The sequence below is a fragment of the Trichosurus vulpecula genome, chromosome 3 (assembly GCF_011100635.1).
Source record: "Trichosurus vulpecula isolate mTriVul1 chromosome 3, mTriVul1.pri, whole genome shotgun sequence".
NCBI lineage: Eukaryota > Metazoa > Chordata > Mammalia > Diprotodontia > Phalangeridae > Trichosurus > Trichosurus vulpecula.
Window position 1 is genome coordinate 288,972,365 of NC_050575.1, and position 18,148 is coordinate 288,990,512.

General features: G+C 40.7%; 1 protein-coding gene across 2 annotated transcripts in view; it reads left to right on the top strand.

Annotated features, from left to right (window-relative positions):
* Window positions 1-18,148, top strand: part of MAL (mal, T cell differentiation protein) — a 49,442-nt gene that overhangs the window by 13,639 nt on the left and 17,655 nt on the right. The gene's annotated exons all lie outside the window — the stretch shown is intronic.

Consider the following 18,148-nt stretch of genomic DNA (forward strand, 5'->3'; position numbering starts at 1 on the left):
AGAAATATTTTAAATATCACAAGGTTAATGTAATAGGGTTGGACTCTGTCTCTCAGTCTATATTGCAAAGTGCTGACTTGCAACAGAAGACTGTAACTCCCATACTGTAAAATTTAATGATTCTTCCATGTTGTTTCTGGAAGGAAATGCATTCTGAGATGCCAATCAGGAATTCTTCTCCTAATAGTAGTGTGTGAGTCATTAGTTCTCCCATCAATGGGGAAACCAGGCTTACCCGTTCAGGGACTAAATTAGTATGTGAAAAGAAAGCTGTAAAAAAAAAAAGTCTGTGCCTTAAGCTGTGTCTTTGTCTTAAGCTAGTCTGTGACTAGCTGAGCTCAGGATTCTGGTATATTCCATAGATTCGCGTTTTCGGTCTCCTTGACATATAAACACTGGGATCCCTCTTCTAAGGTGCCATGATGTGGAAGTGACCCTGGAATATCGGGATCCCTTCTCTGGGCACCTCCTCTAAGGCACCATGATGTGGAAGTGATCCTGGACCCTAAAGGCTATGCCAGAAGGGCAAGATCTCGGGCACATTACCTACCTACCCCCAAGCCTGGAAGTCCAAGGACCAGCTGAGTTGAGGTCACAGAGGCTCATCATCAGAGGGCTGAACACTATGTGATGATTTTTTTAGCTACAGTGACTAGAGAAATGAGCCTACTCACTACTCAAGCACATGTACTCCTGGGTTGGGTTTTTTTAACCTCTGAATCCCTGCTCCCACCTTTCCATTCACCTCCTTTTCCTCTTGGCATGTCTTAATCTTATCCATCATTCAGAACCAGTTCAAATCTTTCCTGTTCTGTAAGACGATCCCATGACCATTCCTACCTTCCATCTCCCTCCTCTTATTTATTATAATGCTTTATATTTGGTTTTGTTTGTAATCTTTTTTTGTAATTATAATTTTTGTTTGTAAATTATTGTAATTAAGGGATGATCTTGAACAAGCCACTTAGCCTCCATCTCCTTAGGTAGACACAGCACAGAACTTAAAGTCAGGAAGACCTGAATTCAAATTCTGCCTCAGACTCTTACTAGCTATATGACCACATCATGTCTCTGAACAGTCTCCCCATTCGTAAAATGGGCCTAGTATCCACCTCCCAGGGTTGTCATGAGGAGCAAATGAGATAACCCAAAGAGCTTGGCAAACCTGGATGCCTAATAGAAGTGCTAGCCACTGTTATGATCTGTAAAGTGAAGCAGCTGAACTACATGGCTTCTGAGATCCCTTTTATTATGTTCTTCTATTCTATTGAGATCTAAGGCCCAATAGTCCTAAATTTACAATTAAAAATTATTCTTAAAATCTTTTTTTTTGGTTTTTTTTGGGGGGGAGCAGGGCAATTGGGGTTAAGTGACTTGCCCAGGGTCATACAAGCTAGTACACATGTCAAGTGTCTGAGGCTGAATTTGAACTCAGGTCCTCCTGACTCCAGGGCCGGTGTTCTACTCACTGCACCACCTAGCTGCCCTGTTCTAAAAATCTTAACAAGTATCCACAATGTAGTAAACAAAATGGAAAAAAATTCAAAATAAAACCTCAAATTCTAAACTATTTATAATTTAATTTTTTTTAAACTTTTCAAAAAATTTTTTTGTGTTCCCTTCTACTCCATTTGGGGGGGGCGGTTAATACCGTATTTATTATTCATAACAGTGCTAGTAGCATAACAATCTCTGCTGGAATAGTAGGCTAGTCGATCAATCTTTTTCTGCCTTAGCCTAGTCAATCAGTTTTTCTCTCTTTCTGATCATCAATCTCAATTTCAACATGTGCTATATTCTAAAAGCCAGTGGAGAGAGTACTAGATTTGGAATCAGGAAGACCTGAGTTCTAGTTAAGTCAGAATGTGACCTTGGGCAAGTCATTTAACTTCTATTTGACTGTTTCCTCCTCTATAAAAAGGGGATAAAATAGCACCTATGGGTAACTAGGTGGCACAGTTGATAGAACACTGGGCTTGGAATCAGGAATACTCATCTTCTTGAGTTCAAATCCAGCTTCAGACATTTACTAGTTGTGTGACCCTGGGCAAGTCACTTACCCATCCTTACCTCAGTTTTTCCTCATCTGTAAAGTGAGCTAGAGAAGGAAGTAGCAAACCACTCCATTATCTTTGCTGAGAAAATCCCAAAATGGGGTCACATGACTGAAACGACTCCACAAACAACAACAAATAATAAATAGCATGTAGTAGACCAGGACTTCTTTAAGGATATAATGAGATTATATTTATAAAGCGTTTTGCAAACCTGAAAGCACAATATAAATGCTAGCTATGATTAAAAAGTCAGCCATGTTGGGGGGAAAAAAACTCCTTCCATAAAGAACATACCTATAAAGTATGGTGGTGAAGTGATTTTTATCTTTCCCTATCCCAAGACCCTATAATTATCTGGATATTTCAGTTAAAACTATTTGGTACTTCTGAATTTTGCTTGCATAGACACAGCCTGAATGAAGTAAGTTGCTGAGCAAAAACCCCATTAAAACTCTACTTTTCCTGCAGTTACTCAAGTGTAACAGGGCTCTTGAGGTCTCTGGGAGCTCTGACTCTAGAGCCTCTGACTGCTTTTTCCAGCTTCATTGTCAATGTTTGGGGCCATCAGTTATGCACATTATAACCCAAGCCCATCTGTTATGGAATGCTCTGTTCCTCAGACCATGCAAGAGCCACTAACATGACGGCCAAAACAATTAAGATATAAACGCAGTGTGAGACGTAATGAAGGGAATCATGGCATAGAATCCTTCTCTTGCCCCCCACAAAAATTAGCACCTGAAGCCACACCAGAACGCTCCCATTAAAGGCAGAGACAACCAGTGGCCATATTACACAAGTAATTCAGCAAAAGAATAATTTCTTTAATTAAAAAAAAAAACTTACCTGGGGAATTGTAGAAGAAAGTGCATTTTGCTTTAGGTTAATTGGGCTATGGAAACACCTGTATATCAAGAGTGTGAGGATTTTAAAGGCCCCCATAATCAAAAACCATCCCTTGATTAACTTCTTAAAGAGTCCTGTTTACTGAATGGGCGTTACTTCACTCAAAGTGAGAACCTGAAAAGACCTTAGTATGAAAGGGCCAGGGTCTCCCATTGCATCCTGGGTCATCTCCAGTCATCCTGGTGAATATCAGGCCACTGGACCCAGATGGCTTTGGAGGAGAAAGTGCTAACCTTGCACAGCCCTCCCTCACTGAAATCAAAGTCAACAGTAAGTCATGTCATCATTTCCTTGATGTCATGGTCCTCTTCAAGAATGAAGGACAAACACACACAAAAACAATTATATTCCAGGCACTGTGCTAAGCACTTTACAAGGATTAGCTCATTTGATCCTCACAACAACCCTGTGACATAGCTGCTGTCATTACCCTGATTTTATAAACAGATTTGAACTCAGACCTTCCTGACTTCAGGCCTACAACTCTATCCACTGAACCACTCAGCTGCCTATCAAGTTGAATGTCCCTTGCCTTCCAGTCACTTCCTCTCTCTGGATTCATTTCTTTAATGGAAAAACAGGGGATTAGATTAGAGGATATCCCCTTGTATTAGAGATTTTACTATCATGTTTCAGAAAGGTAGCTTTGACTCTGCTTAATAGTTTACTTTGTTGAGATTGTGCATTTTATTTGCCATTATTCCATATGACGCCCATGGCTCAACATGTAAACACTTTCAATCCAAAACATTTAAATACTTCCTTATGTCAAAAGATGTACTTTGGTGTTTTCTGCTTGTCTGAGAAAACTTGTTCTCTCTTCCCATCATGGAAGAGATTTGGGGAGTAGCTAGAGAATGGTGGCAACAGGAGAAAATCTGGCCTACTGAATCATAGATGGCCTAGAGTTGGAAGGGACCTCTGAGGCCATCCAGCCCATACGATGCCCAAATAATAATGTTGTTGTCGTTCAGTCCCGTCCAACTCTTCGTGACCCGGTGCACCATAGCATGCCAGTGCTGTCCATGGGATTTTCTTAGCGAAGATGCTGAAGTGGTCTGCCACTTCTTTCCCTACTTGTCAACTGTTATAATGGAAATTCCTTTCAGGTATGGATTGGACTTAATGATAATTGAGGTCCTTTTCATCTCAGAGATTCTGTGGTTCTTTGGCTCTAGGTCCAGCCTTCTCTCCACCGCCCAGTGCCATTTAGGTGTAGAAGGAAAGGAATGAGCCTTCTGAATCACCCTTATCTTCTCTGCTTTTAACAAATATTTGGCTAGGGTTATCCTGAGATCTGGAATAAAGTTGACTTCATATGGGTAAACCAGTGACTTATCTCTCTATGGTGAGCTAGTATATTTGTACTCTCTCTTGGTTCCCATTACAGACATAGGTGGGGTGGCATCCTTCCCTTTGCCCCTAAAACAAGCTTTTGGTCCCAGCAGTTCATGCTGAGTTAAGATTCCCAAACATTAGGAGGCTATAGTTGAGAAAAGAAATAATGGGCACATGAACTATGTGGTGGACTAATTTTGAATGGTGCCCAACCAAATGGCACTTTTGTTCTAATGGGAGATCACGTGTGCATATATAAGATTACATATCATATATACAAAATGAACATAAGATACTTTGGGGAGACAGGGCACTAGCAAGTAGGAGGATCAGGAAAGGTTTCACATAGAAAAGAGCACTTCAGTTAAGTCTTAATCAGGTTGTTCAAATGCCTAAAAGACTATTTCATGGAGAACTCATACAAGGCAAATGCTCACATGGAGGTCAGAAGAAATGATACGAGGACAGTTTCAAGGTCTCTCTAAAGAACTTTTGAAACACTTTTGAGATATGGGAGACACTGGCAAAGGACCCCCCAGCATGGTGTGCCTGCATCAAAGAAGGTGCTGTGTTCTGTGAGCAAAGCAGAATTGCAATAGCTCAAAAGAAACATGAGATGTGTGAATTTAGAGACATCTCTACTCCAAATGTTCATAGGGACTCTTTGTGCCCAACCTGAGGTAGAGCCTTCTGAGTTTGTGTTGGTCTGATCAGCCACAGTCGGATACTTTGTACCTTGACCCTGACATAGCAACGTCATTTTGGTCCTCTTTGAGCACCAAGGCCAACCGATGGAAACCAGGCATTCCAAGAAACAGAGATGAGGAATGGAGAGCATTCCAGGCATGGAGGGAAGCTAGTGCAAAGGATCAGAAACAGGAGCTAGAGTGTGTATGTATGAAATCATGAGCAGGCAGCAGATATGACTGGATCCCATTGGGGAAGAAAGGAAACAAGACTGGTAGCCTAACAAAGAGACAGGTCATGAGAAATTGATTTTGGAGGCAATGGGGAGCCACTGGGGTTTTTTGAACAGAAGAGTGACATGATCAGACCTAAACTTTAGGAAAATGACTTTGAAGAATGGATTGGATTTTGGTGATGCTTGAAAGAGAGAAGCCAAGCAAGAGGCTACTGCGATAGTCCAGGCAAGAGGTGATGAGGACCCGAACCAGGGTGTTGGATGGGTGAGCAAAGAGGAAGGGGCATGAGGTTGTAGCGACAGAAACAAGGTTGGATATATACAGGATGAGTAAAAAGTTCCAGATGGCACCAAGGTTGCAATCAAGGATACTTGGTGGGGTGGCAGTGGCATCACCAGTAATAGGGAAGTTGAGAAGAGGAAAAAACAGATAATGGGCAAGGCACGTGACCTCCTTGAGTCACTCCTCATCTACAAAATGAGGGGATTGGACTAGACAACCTCTAAGTCAAAATCTATGATCAGGGAAGGCTTCAACAAAATGACAGGGTATCTTTGCTAAGCCTCGAATAAAGAGAAGAATTCTGAAAAGGAGAGAGGGCAGGAGGATATTGGCCTGTCTGAGAGTGTGGGAAGTGAATGGTGTGATGCATTTGGAAACAGCTCATAGTCCAATTTGTCTGGGACATAAAGTGAAGGAAAGAGTATTGGAGAGAAGGCTGGAAAGGCAGACAGGAGCCAGATTAGGGAGGGCCTTAAATTCCAGGCTAAAGAGTTTACAGTTTATACTATAGACCAGGGCTGTCCAACCTTAGGTTTTTATTGAAACGACAGACAATATATTTTGATTTGCCATTTTAGTGAGAGCTCTGTTTCCTTTACTAAAGCATTTATGTAAATTTCTATGCTTGTAGGCAGGCCGCATTTTGGACAGCTCTGCTATAGATAATAGTGAGCCACAGAAGGGTTTGGAATGGGGGAGTGATATGATTAACTGTGGGCATTAAGATTATCTGAGTAAAAATGTAGAGGGTAGATTGGAAATGGGAGAGTAAAAGTGGAGAGAGAGATTAGGAAGGATGATGAGGCCTTGAACTAGGGTAGTCACTGTTATCATCTCATTTGAAACTCATAATTAGTCTGAATTAGGTACTATGGGTATTCTTATGCCCATTTTACAAATGAGGAAGTTGAGGCTCAGAGGCATTAAAAGTTATTTGCCCATAGCTAGTAAGTCTTCTTGAATACAAATCTAGCACTCTATCCATTCTACCATACTGCCTTCATGATCATAGTTGATCCTCATGACAACCCAGTAAAATACATAGGACAGGGATGATACTTTTTATAAGTAAGAAAACTTATAAGTAAGGAAAAGTTGAGTCATGTGATTTTCCCAGGTCTTATTATTGACTTTGGGTAGCAGCAGACCTGAGCCTTGAACTGGGTCTTCTGACTCCACATCAAATGCTCCTTCTGCAAATCTTTTTTCCTCTAATTCTGTGACTGCAAGGATGGTTTTGTTTTAATGGCCACCGTGGGCACTCTATACAGGAGGAGTGCTCTGGGGAAATAGAACTCTGCCATTCTACGTGTCACTCCTGTTCTCAGCAATCTTCCTTGATTCCTTGTTGCCTCTAGGCATGAAATGCAAAAGCCTTAGCTTGACATTTAAAGTCTACGCAAGCTGGTTCTAGCTTACCTCTCCAGACTCACTACAGATTTCTCCCTTTCATGCACCCTATGTTCTAGTCAAGGCAATGTTCTTCCCACTCTGCCTTCCATCTTTTGACACTCTGTCATCATATAGACTGTCCCCCATGTCTAGAGTGTATTCCTTCCTTTCTACCTCCTCTTAAAATTGTTTTTCAGTCACATCTGACTCTTTGTGACCCCCATTTAGGGTTTTCTTCGCCATGATCCTGGAGTGGTTTGCCATTTCCTTCTCCAGCTCAGGGTCCCGCACCTAGTAAATGTCTGAGGTTGGATTTGAATTCAGAAAGATGAGTCTTCCTGACTCCAGGCCTGGCACTCTATCTGTGCCACCTACCTGGCCCTCTTAAAATACCTGCTTAATTCAAAGCTCTGCTCAGGTGCCCCCTCTTATGGGAAGCATGTTCGAGATTCTTCCTAGTTCCTAATGCTCTTTCCCATCTCAAATCATAATGGTCATATCGATTGGTTCCCATGTTTATCTCTTAGTAGAATGTAAGTTCCTTGAGGGCAGGCAATGGTTTTTATTTTGTTTGTCGTTATCTCCAATGCCTGGCAGAGTACCTTGAACATTGTAGTCACCAGCCAAACCACTGGATTGGACTGGATATTTAAGTATGAAATGAATAACAAACTTGCCAAATTAAAGCTGCCTCTGTCCCTTCCTGAGAGGGATAAGAATTTGATGGGCAGGACATTTTGATAGGCTGATATTTTTGCGTTAAAATTCTATCAGACATTTAGAGGGGTATATTTGCTAAGGTCAGTATATCATCTCATTTGATGCAACAACCCTGGGAGGTAGGTACTATTATTATCCCCATTTTATAGTTGTGGAAATTGAGGCAAACGAGGTTAAGTGATTTCCCCAAGGTCACACAACTAAAAGTATATGAGGCTCTATCCACTGAGCCACCCAGCTGCCTGCTGAAAGGTATCATACAAGAGTGGGAATGAGCATTGGATTTGCAGTCCAGATGCTTAAGTTTGAGGATGCTTGAGCTCCGACACTTACTAGCTCTGTGATTATGGGTAATTAGCCTAACCTATCTGGGCCTTTGTTTTCTCATCTGCAAATTGGGGATAACTGTACTTTCAATGCCTATCACATGGGGCAGCTGTGAGGAAGTGTTTGTTTGATGAACTGTACAGCATTTTAGAAATGTGAATTAATATGGTAGTTTATTTTCTTCTCTAGACTGGTGACTCCCATATTAACTTTAGGTCTGCTTTGATCCAGCTCAAATATTTGGGCCTAGTCATTCTTGGGTAATAAAGTATGGCCTTTTTGAGGACTCGGTCATTCCTCAGTTCTAGGTCTTGTTTGTTTGTTGGGGAAAGTGTCGAGATGAAAATAGATAAGAAGCATTTGCCAATTATCCAGGTAGAATCAATGGTCACTCAGTCAGTTGATAAGTATTTATTAAGTGCCTACTACGTGCCAGACACTGTACCAATTGCTGAGCAAAAAAAAAGTTAAAAGGCAGTCTGTAATCTCAAGTTCATAATCTAGTGAGGGAGACAACATGCAAGCAAGTATGTACAAACAAGTTATATATAAGATAAATAGGAAATAATCAACGGAGGGAAGGCATTAGAGTTTTTTGGAAAGGCTTTCTGTAGAAAATGGGATTTTAGCTAGGACTGGAAGGAAGCCAGGAGAGCCAGAAGCAGAGACAAAGAAGGAAAGGATCCCAGGCATGAGAAATGACCACTGAAAATGCCCAGAGCCAAGAAACGCAGTGTGTTGCTCATAGTAAAGCAAGAATACGTTCAAAAGACTGAGAAAGGGCTTCCTGAGTAGCTTGCAGATCTTTGGACATCCTGTGGGCATCCTACTCTTCAAAGCCACCATACTCATACAGAGTTAGCTTATTAAGAGGCAGCAGCTGGCATTGGCAGAGGCCTGAAGTGAAAGACTTTTGAGATGTAAGGAGTTTTCATGAGTTTATATGATTAGCTTTGGAATTGTAAATGGAAGCACAATTCATGAATCTCCTAATTCTTCCTCTCTGCTATCAGCATTAGCTATGAATCATGTCTACATCTTGGCAGAAATATCATGTATCATCTTTCCAGTAGAACATTTTGCAAAGATCAAAAGTGAGGGGGGGGGGTGGCTTTCTCATGTGTAAACCAATATGACACAAATAAATATATTTAAAAGTTGCATAAATAGATTTAAGGGAGCTAAGTCCTGGAACAGGGAAGAACAAATAGCAATTCCCATTATTTGTAGCTCTATTATAGAGGGTAGTCATTTATTAGCTTACAATAAAATCTTATGCCTTGATCTATAATGGTCACTGCAGGGAAAAATAATAAATGACTCTCATCTCTGCTAGGAAAAATTATACTGAAATTTACCGATGCTTATGAAATAAGTCATTCCTAAGTGCAGTTACTAAACTCTTATGAATTAAATGGATGCTAATTCAAACAAACAAATGGCTACACAAATATATACACACTTCAATACACATAGATTGAGAATTTTGTTTCTAGCTTCTTCCCGCTTGGGGAACACCACCCATCTGAATACACACACACACACACACGCACACGGCTATTTTCATTTCTTGACTAGAAACCTATTGTGTCCAGAAAGCAGAAAATCTGATTATAGGTTATAGGATTTTTTTGATCCTCCATTTGTAGACACTGTTCCCCAATTCAGTTGAGAATGCTATGGCTTCCAAAACACTAGTGAATGCTTTCTTGGTGATCCAAGCATTTGTTGACGTTGTCATGTCCCCTCCCAGAGAAGCTGACCAAAAGCTGGAAACGGGTAACTGAATTCTAATTTCATTGTGGACGTAGGCTTACCAGCAAACACCCCATTGCTGTGTTCTTAATATCAGTCCTGAGCTGCTGTAGCAAAGTACTTTCACATACAAATGCGATAACGTGTATGAAAGCATTCTGATAAATTGCAAAGAAATCTGAAAGCACAAAGGTCACTTTTGTCATTTTTGTTGTATCTAACTTTACTTCCAACTAGGGAATCCACAGGGGGCCTATATCCAAGCTACACAGCATTAACTTTGTGGCTGTACTTTTTTTTTTTGTAATTTTTTAAAATTTTAAACTTAAATATAAAATAAGAAAAAAGAAACAAATTTAAATACTAAAACTTAAATACAAAATAAGAAAAGAAAAAAAAAACCATTGCCAGGTGCACAGAGGATTCAAAATATAAAGAGGAACAGATTCAAAATATAAAGCAATAAATTTCCCTTTCAAGAAAGCCTATATGATAGATACTACACATAGTGTTCAGAGCTATCCATCTTTACTTCTTTGGAGGTTTTATTTTGTTCTCTGCTGTGCACTTTTTACTTTGTTCTTTTTTTCTCCTTCTTCCCCCTCCTCCCCCTCCTTCCCCAAGAAGTCTACAATTAAGTTCAGATATATTTATATATTTGTGTGTATACACGTATGAATGTATATGTGTATATATGCGTATGCATACATACATGTAATATACAAAATATCTATGTATACATATAGACATGCATGCATATACTTACATACAAATATACATATTCCTCCTAGATATCTATAATCCTACACACACACACACACACACACACACACACATATATATATATATATATATATACATTCATATGCATTTATGTAAGACTGTACTATACTAATTTGTCCTCTGTTTCTCTGAGGGTGAATAACCTCTTCCTTCATAAGTCCAAGTCTTTCCATATTTTTCTAAATCATGAACTCATAATTCCCTACACCACAGCATTATTCCAACCTTATACTGTCTAGTTATTTTAAATGGTCTAAAACAATATTGATTAATATGGCTGATATATAGTCCCCCATAGGCAGAAGTTCCCTCAGTCTTCCCCTGCTCAGACACCAACTCTTCACACTGTCCAAGAGGTGAAAATTCCTGTGACCAGGTGGAGTCCACCTCCCAACCCAGTTAGCCCCAGGGCTCACCCATTTCCTGTTTCAGCAGAGCTAGCCAGGAGGTGTTTACGCTTCACAAGGACCAAACCTCAGTCCTAGGATTCTTGTTCCATTCTCCTCTGGTTGTCCCAGGAGGACCATGGTTCTGCCCCAACTCTTGTCCATTTTCATCCACTCTGCATTTGCTCTGATGCCCTTACCTTGTCTCATTTGTGGGGGAAATCTGGAGAGCTTGGAATTTTCTGACCCACCATCTTCCCAGAATCCTCTTGTGGCTATACTTTAATGGATCCGTGATCTACGTATCCAAGGAATCTTTCCTCCTTTTCCCTCTTTATACTCTCTTGGTGATCTCATCAGTTCCAAGTGTTTGTCCTTGACCTCTGCAACACTTAATACTATGGACCACCCTCCCTCCCGGATACTTTCACCTTGATGTGGCACTGTTCTCTTCTGGTTGAATTCAATGGCTTCCAGTGTCCCTTCCAGATCCGATTCTATGATCATCCTTCCTGTCTTATTGCTACGTCTCTCCCTCCTTTGATGAATCATCAGTGGACCCCAGTTCCCTGTCATATAAGCTCGTTGTTCTTATCAGTCCCCATGGATTAGACTATCATCTCTATGTGAATAATTCCAAAATCTAAATATGCAGCTCTCTCCCTCTCTCTCTCTCTCTTTCTCTCTCTCTCTCTCTCTCTCTCTCTCTCTCTCTCTCTCTCTCTCTCTCTCTCTCTTTCTCTCTCTCTCGTTCTCTCTCTCTGTATGTGTGTGTCCCCCTTCCTTCTCTGTCTCGCTCTGCCTCTCTGTCTTTCTCTGTGTGTGTGTCTCTCTCTCATTCTGTCTCTTCATCTGCATACTTAACATTTCCACTTGCATATTTCATAGGCATCTCAAACTCAACATGTGCAAAACAGAACTCGTTCTCATTCACCTTAAACTCATCATTCCTTTCATTTCTTTGTTTCTGTCAAAGACGCCATCAGTCATCCAGTCACCACAGCTTTGCACATCTGGAATATTCTCTCTCCTTACTTCTTACCTCTTGGAAGGACTGGCTCCCTTAAAGGTTTAGCTCAAATGTCGCTTCCTTCAAGGGGCCTTTCCTAATTTTGCCAAATAGTGTCCCCTGTTATTGTGTATCTAGTTTGTACAGATCTTGTATTTACCTATCTGTGAACATGTTTCTATGCAGTAGAATGTAAGCCCCTTGATGACAGGGACTGGCTCATTTATGTCTTTCTATTCTTAGAACATAGCATAGCCCTTAGTTCCTATGTTGTTCAGTCCTTTTTCAGTCCTGTTTGACTCTTCATCACCCCATTTGGGGTTTCCTCGGCAAAGATTCTAAAGTGTTTTGCCATTTTCTTCTCCAGCTCATTTTAAAGATGAAGAAACTGAGGCAAATAGGGTTAAGTGACTTGCCCAGGATCATAAACTAGTAAGTGTCTGAGGCCAGATTTAAACTCAGGAAGATTTATCTTCCTGACTTCAAGCCTGCTGCCCTATCCACTGTGCCACCTAGCTGCACTCTGGTTCCTAATGGGACCTTAATAAATACTTGATTGATTGATCACATTGGTGTAGATTCTCTCTCCAACAATGCAGATTATATATAGCCCATCCCTGCCTACCCATTCTGTGTCTTGTCTAGGTTCTCCCAGAAATCCTCCGCTTGGCAGTCTGAGGGGCCTTCCTCTAGAACCTTTAACGTTACACACATGTGGGCTGGTCATCGTGAATATCTCGTTCTGTTGTGTGCCGTGTTCTTGGCCATTGTGTAGATCATGTATATCATGACCGATTTATCTTTTTTTACAGTCAAACATCTGCCTGATAATATCCTTTATGCATTTGCACAATTCTTTTTTTTTTAACCAGACCTGTGATGTCATTGATACAGAAAACTCTTGTTTCAGGAACCTCCCTCTACCAATGCACTTTCTCTGCTCTTTAGTCTTAAAGCTTTGACTAGGATGTTGAGGGGTTAAATAATTTGATGAGCATCAAAGGCAGGACTTGAACCCAGATCTTCTTGTCTCCCATGCTAGTTCTTTATCCAAAACACTATGCAGTCTTTCTTCACAAATTTTCGTTGGACATGTGCTACTGCTATCCACCACCATTCTATATTTCCTCATTCACCCTGGGGTGACCCACAACTTTATTTCTTCGAGAAGAATTAGTCAATGAGTTACTGCCATACAGCATCACTGGAAGAATGTTATTATCATATGTGTAATGTAAAAATTTCCGCATAACTCTAATGAAAGGAAGTATCCCACTGACATCAGCTCTGAGTGGGAGAAGATATTAAGGCTGGCTCATTCAAATAACCCATTCTTAGTAGTTGAAGTAGCTGTCAATGTAATTTCAAATAGTTCAAGTTTCTTAACCCATGAATGGATGGATGAATGAATAAAGTACTTACTATGTGCAAAGCACCCATGGAAGTCGTAGGTGAACAGGAGTTTTAGGAAATAAGTGAAATTAGAATCACAGTCAAGTTTGTGGATGGCTTCTCACTTTTCACGAGCTATAGAGTGTATGGGCGTAAAAGAACAATTGGAAAGAATTTGAAGCCACATAGCAGATCCAAAAAGGATTGAAAGGCAACAGAATAAATGCAGTCACACAAAGATCAGTGGGACAAGCAGTACTTCATGGTGGGCAGTTCATTGTTTATGATAGTCTCTCCTTTATCCTCAGCACTCAACACAGTGCCTGGCCCATAGCTGTTGTTTCAATTGTGTCCAGCTCTTTATGACCCCAGTTGGGGTTTTCTTGTCAAAAATACTAAAGTGGTTTGCCATTTCCTTCTCCAACTCATTTTGCAGATGAGGAAGCTGAGGCAAACAGGGTTAATGACTTGCCCAAGGTCAGACAGTTAGTAAGTGTCTGAGACTGTTGACAAATACTTGTTGATTTACTATTACTTTATTTTAGAGATAGCCCGATGTAGGGGAGAAGACCCTGGATTTGGCATTAGGAGACCTGAGTTTAAATCCTGGCTCTATCACTAGGTGTGGGATCTTGAGAAAGTCACTCAACTTTGCTGACCTCTGTTTTCCTGCCTATGAAATTATGTTTGTGGTTTATGATGTCCAAGGTCCTTTTCAGCTTTAAATCCTATGAACCTATAATTCTACCCCAAAATCACCACACCTAAATGAGCCATAAGATGTACAAACCTGGGTGGGAACCTAGTCCTAAATGAATGCTTTGTTCATTAAGTAAGGTTCTAGTGGTTACACCCAAGGGAGTTTAACTGTTCATTGTGTGGACTATTAGAATCAAGCTCTCTTGGGTCTTTTCTTGTTCTTGTTCTAAGCTATGTTTGCTTTAGAAAGAGACCTGTTTGCAAGCGGGATGCAACGGCTACCTTGTCACATCAGCTGTGGTGACTTGAGCTAGAAGTGGTTGGGCTTTTCTTAAAGACAGAATGGAACAAATCACATCAACCATGCTAGTTAGAACACTGAAAATGCAATGCCTTACTTAATGAGAAGCAGGTTGGCATAGCAACCCTATGAGTCTGTAAGACCCAACTTCGAGTTCCACCTCTGATAAATACTGCTGTATCAGCCTGGGCAAATCATCTAATCTCCCAGTGTCCCCAAGACAACTCTCTAAAATGATGAATTGTGGGACAGAGCCAAGATGGAGTAAAAGTGGGGACTCACTTGAGCTCTCCCCAAACCCCTCAAAATACCTGTTAAAAATTACTCTACATAAATTCTAGCGCAGCAGAACTCACAAAAAGACAGAGTGAAACAAATTTCCAGCCCAAGGCAACCCAAATGGTCCACAGAAAAGGTCTGTTGCATCAGGCTGGGAGAGGAGCGCAGTCCAGCAAAGGCCTCGCTGGCACAGACAGAGCCCCAGCAAACCTGAAGCAAGCCTCGGAAGACTGAATCACTGGCAACTGAGGCAGTTTCCAGACTTCTCAACTCACAAGTCCAAAGACAATTTAGAAGGTCAGTGGGAAAGTGGGTGAGAGAGGAGCACAGACCAGACCATGCCCCAGCACAGCCCTAGGGAGGTGGCAGCAGCAGTGGCAGCAGTGGCAACAGCTGCTTCCAGAGCTCTCAGCCCACAAATGGTAAGGGGATCAAACAAGTGATCAGAAGGAAATTACAGGGATCTCTTTGCTGGGACCAAGGCAGGATTGTGTTGGTTTGCCCATACTCGGATTTGGGTCACAGTCCTGAGTGGTGGTCCTGGGGTGAGGAGGCATACTGGCATAGCAGAGCTTCAGGCAGCAGTGGAGAGGGAACCCTCCTCACAGTTCCAGGGCAGAAAAGAGTACTTGTGGTCACTCACTGAACAGAGCACAGGCCAGGGGAGGAGCACACACCTCTCCTTAGATCATACCACTTACAGGTCCTTAGAAGTATCTCTGAAAACAGCTGCACAAAAACCCTGAAGCCTAGAACAGTGCACCCTCCATACTGGAAGATAGGGAGAGCACTACCTTAACAAAGAGTTAAAGAGGCAAGTAATTGGATAGGAAAATGAGCAAACAGCAGAAAAAAACTCAGACTATAGAATCTTACTTTGGTGAAAAGGAAGATCAAAACATGCAACCAGAAGAAGACAACAATGTCAAAGCTGCTACATCCAAAGCCTCCAAGAAAAATATGAATTGGTCTCAGGCTATGGAAGAGCTCAAAAAGGATTTGGAAAATCAAGTAAGAGAAGTAGAGAAAAAATTAGGAAATGAAAGTGACACAAGGAAATCATGAAAAATGAGTCAACAGCTTGGTAAAGGAGACATAAAAAGTACTAAAGAAAATAACACCTTAAAAAACAGACTAGGGCAAATGGCAAAAGAGGTCCAAAAAACCAAGGAGGAGAAGAATCTCTTAAAAAGCAAAATCAGCCAAATGGAAAAGGAGGTCTAAAAGCTCACTGAAGCTAGGAGAAATCAAGAAATTATAAAACAAAACCAAAAGAATGGAAAAAAAAAGACAATGTGAAATATCTCATTGGAAAAACAATTGACCTGGAAAATAGATCCAGGAGAGATAATTTTTAAATTATTGGACTACCTGAAAGCCATGATCAGAAAAAGAGCCTAGACATCATCTTTCAAGAAATTATCAAGGAAAACTTCCCTGATACTCTAGAACCAGAGGGTAGAATAGAAATTGAAAGAATCCACCAATCCACCAAAAAGATCCCAATATGAAAACTCTCAGGAATACTATAGCCAAATTCCAGAGTTCCCAAGTAAAGGAGAAAATATTGCAAGCAGCCAGAAAGAAACAATTCAAGTATTGTGGAACCACAATCAGGATAACGTAAGATTTAGCAACTTCTACATCAAGAATCAGATGGCTTGGAATATGATATTCCAGAAGTCAAAGGAGCTAGGATTAAAGCCAAGAATCACCTACTCAGCAAAACTGAGTGTAATGAATGTGTGTGTGTGTGGGGGGGGGGGATTGACATTCAATGATGGAGAGGAATTTAATGCATTCTTGAGAAGCCAGAGCTAAATAGAAAAATTGACTTTCAAATACAAGACTCAAGAGAAGCATGAAAAGGTAAAAAGAAAAGACAAATCACATGGGACTTATAAAAGTTGTATTATTTTGTTTACATTCCTACATGGAAAGATGATATTTGTAACTCATGAGACCTTTCTCATTATTAAAGTAGTTGGAGACAGAGGGCATAGGGTGAGTTGAATATGAAGGGATGATATCTAAAAAAATAAAATTAAGGGGCAAGAGAGGAATGTACTGGGAGAAGGAGAAAGGGAGAGGTAAAATGAGGTAAATTATCTCACATAAAAGAGGCAAGAGAAAGCTTTTATAGTAGAGGGGAAGAGGGGGGTGGTGAGAGGGAATGAGTGAAACTTATTCTCGTTGGATTTGACTTAAGGAGGGAATAACATACATACTCAATTGGATATGGAAATTTCTTACCCTACAGGAAAGTAGGGGGAAAGGGGATAAGGGAGGGGGAGTAATACAAGGCAAGGTAGATTGGGGGAGGGGGTAATCAGAAGCAAACACTTTTGAGGAGGGACAGGATGAAAGAAGAATAGAATAAACAGTGGGCAGTATAGGATAGAGGGGAAATATAGTTAGTCTTTCACAACATGACTATTATGGAAGTGTTTTACATGATTACACATGCATAACCTATATCAAATTGCTTGCCCTCTCAATGAGGGTGGGTGGGGAGGGAGGAAGGGAGAGAATTTGGAACTAAAAGTTTTAAAAAAACAAATGTCAAAGATTGTTTTTACATGCAACTGGGAAATAAGATACGTAGGCAATGGGATATAGAAATCTATCTTAGCATGCAGGAAAATAAAAGGGGAAGGAGATAAGAGAAAGGGAGATGGTGATAGAAGGGAGGGCAGATTGGGGGAAGGGGTAATCAGAATACACGCTGTCATGGGTGGAAGGAAGGGAGAGATGGGGAGAAAATTTGAAACTCAAAATCTTGTGGAAGTGAAAGTTGAAAACTAAAACAAATAAATTGAAATGTGAAAAAATAAAATAAAATGATGAATTGCAGAAAGAAGAAGAACTTCCTCACTGGAAAATTTCTTATACCAATGCAGTCTCAGTTCTACTTTTTTAAAAAATATATATATGTATTTTAACTAGGCATGTATTCAATCCAACTAATATTTTCTTCCCTCTTCGTATTTAGATACTTTCATTCTAAATTATGAAGACCACAGTGCCTGCTGGTCTAAATGGTATATCTCTTTAGAGTTTTTCTCTAGTGCTCAAAAGAATTTTCTCCATTACATAGCACTCCAGATGAGATGGAATTCATCTTTTTCTGTACTTCACATAATCTATTCAACTATCCATTAAGTGCCTACTATGGGTAAAACCCAACTCTAGTACTGAAATCTCCTTAGTGTAGACTTTATTGTACCAAATTCACACACACACACACACACACACACACACACACACACACACACACTGGTTGTTGTCCTTCATTCTTGAAGAGGACTAAAATAATCACTATGTTGGAATCAAGGTACAGTGTGTCCCTCTGTGGCTGATCAGACCAATATGAGCTGGGAAGGCTCTACCACAGGTCGGGCACAAATTGTCCACCCAAGCATTTGAAGTGGAGATGTCTCTAAATTTGTGCATCTCACGTTTCTTTTGAGCTACTTCAATTCTACTCTGCTTATAGAGCACAGCACCTTCTTTGATGTGGGCACACCATGTTGGGCGATCCTGTGCCAGGGTCTCCCGTGTCATGCAATCAATTCCAATGTAAAACTATCCTTGCCCTC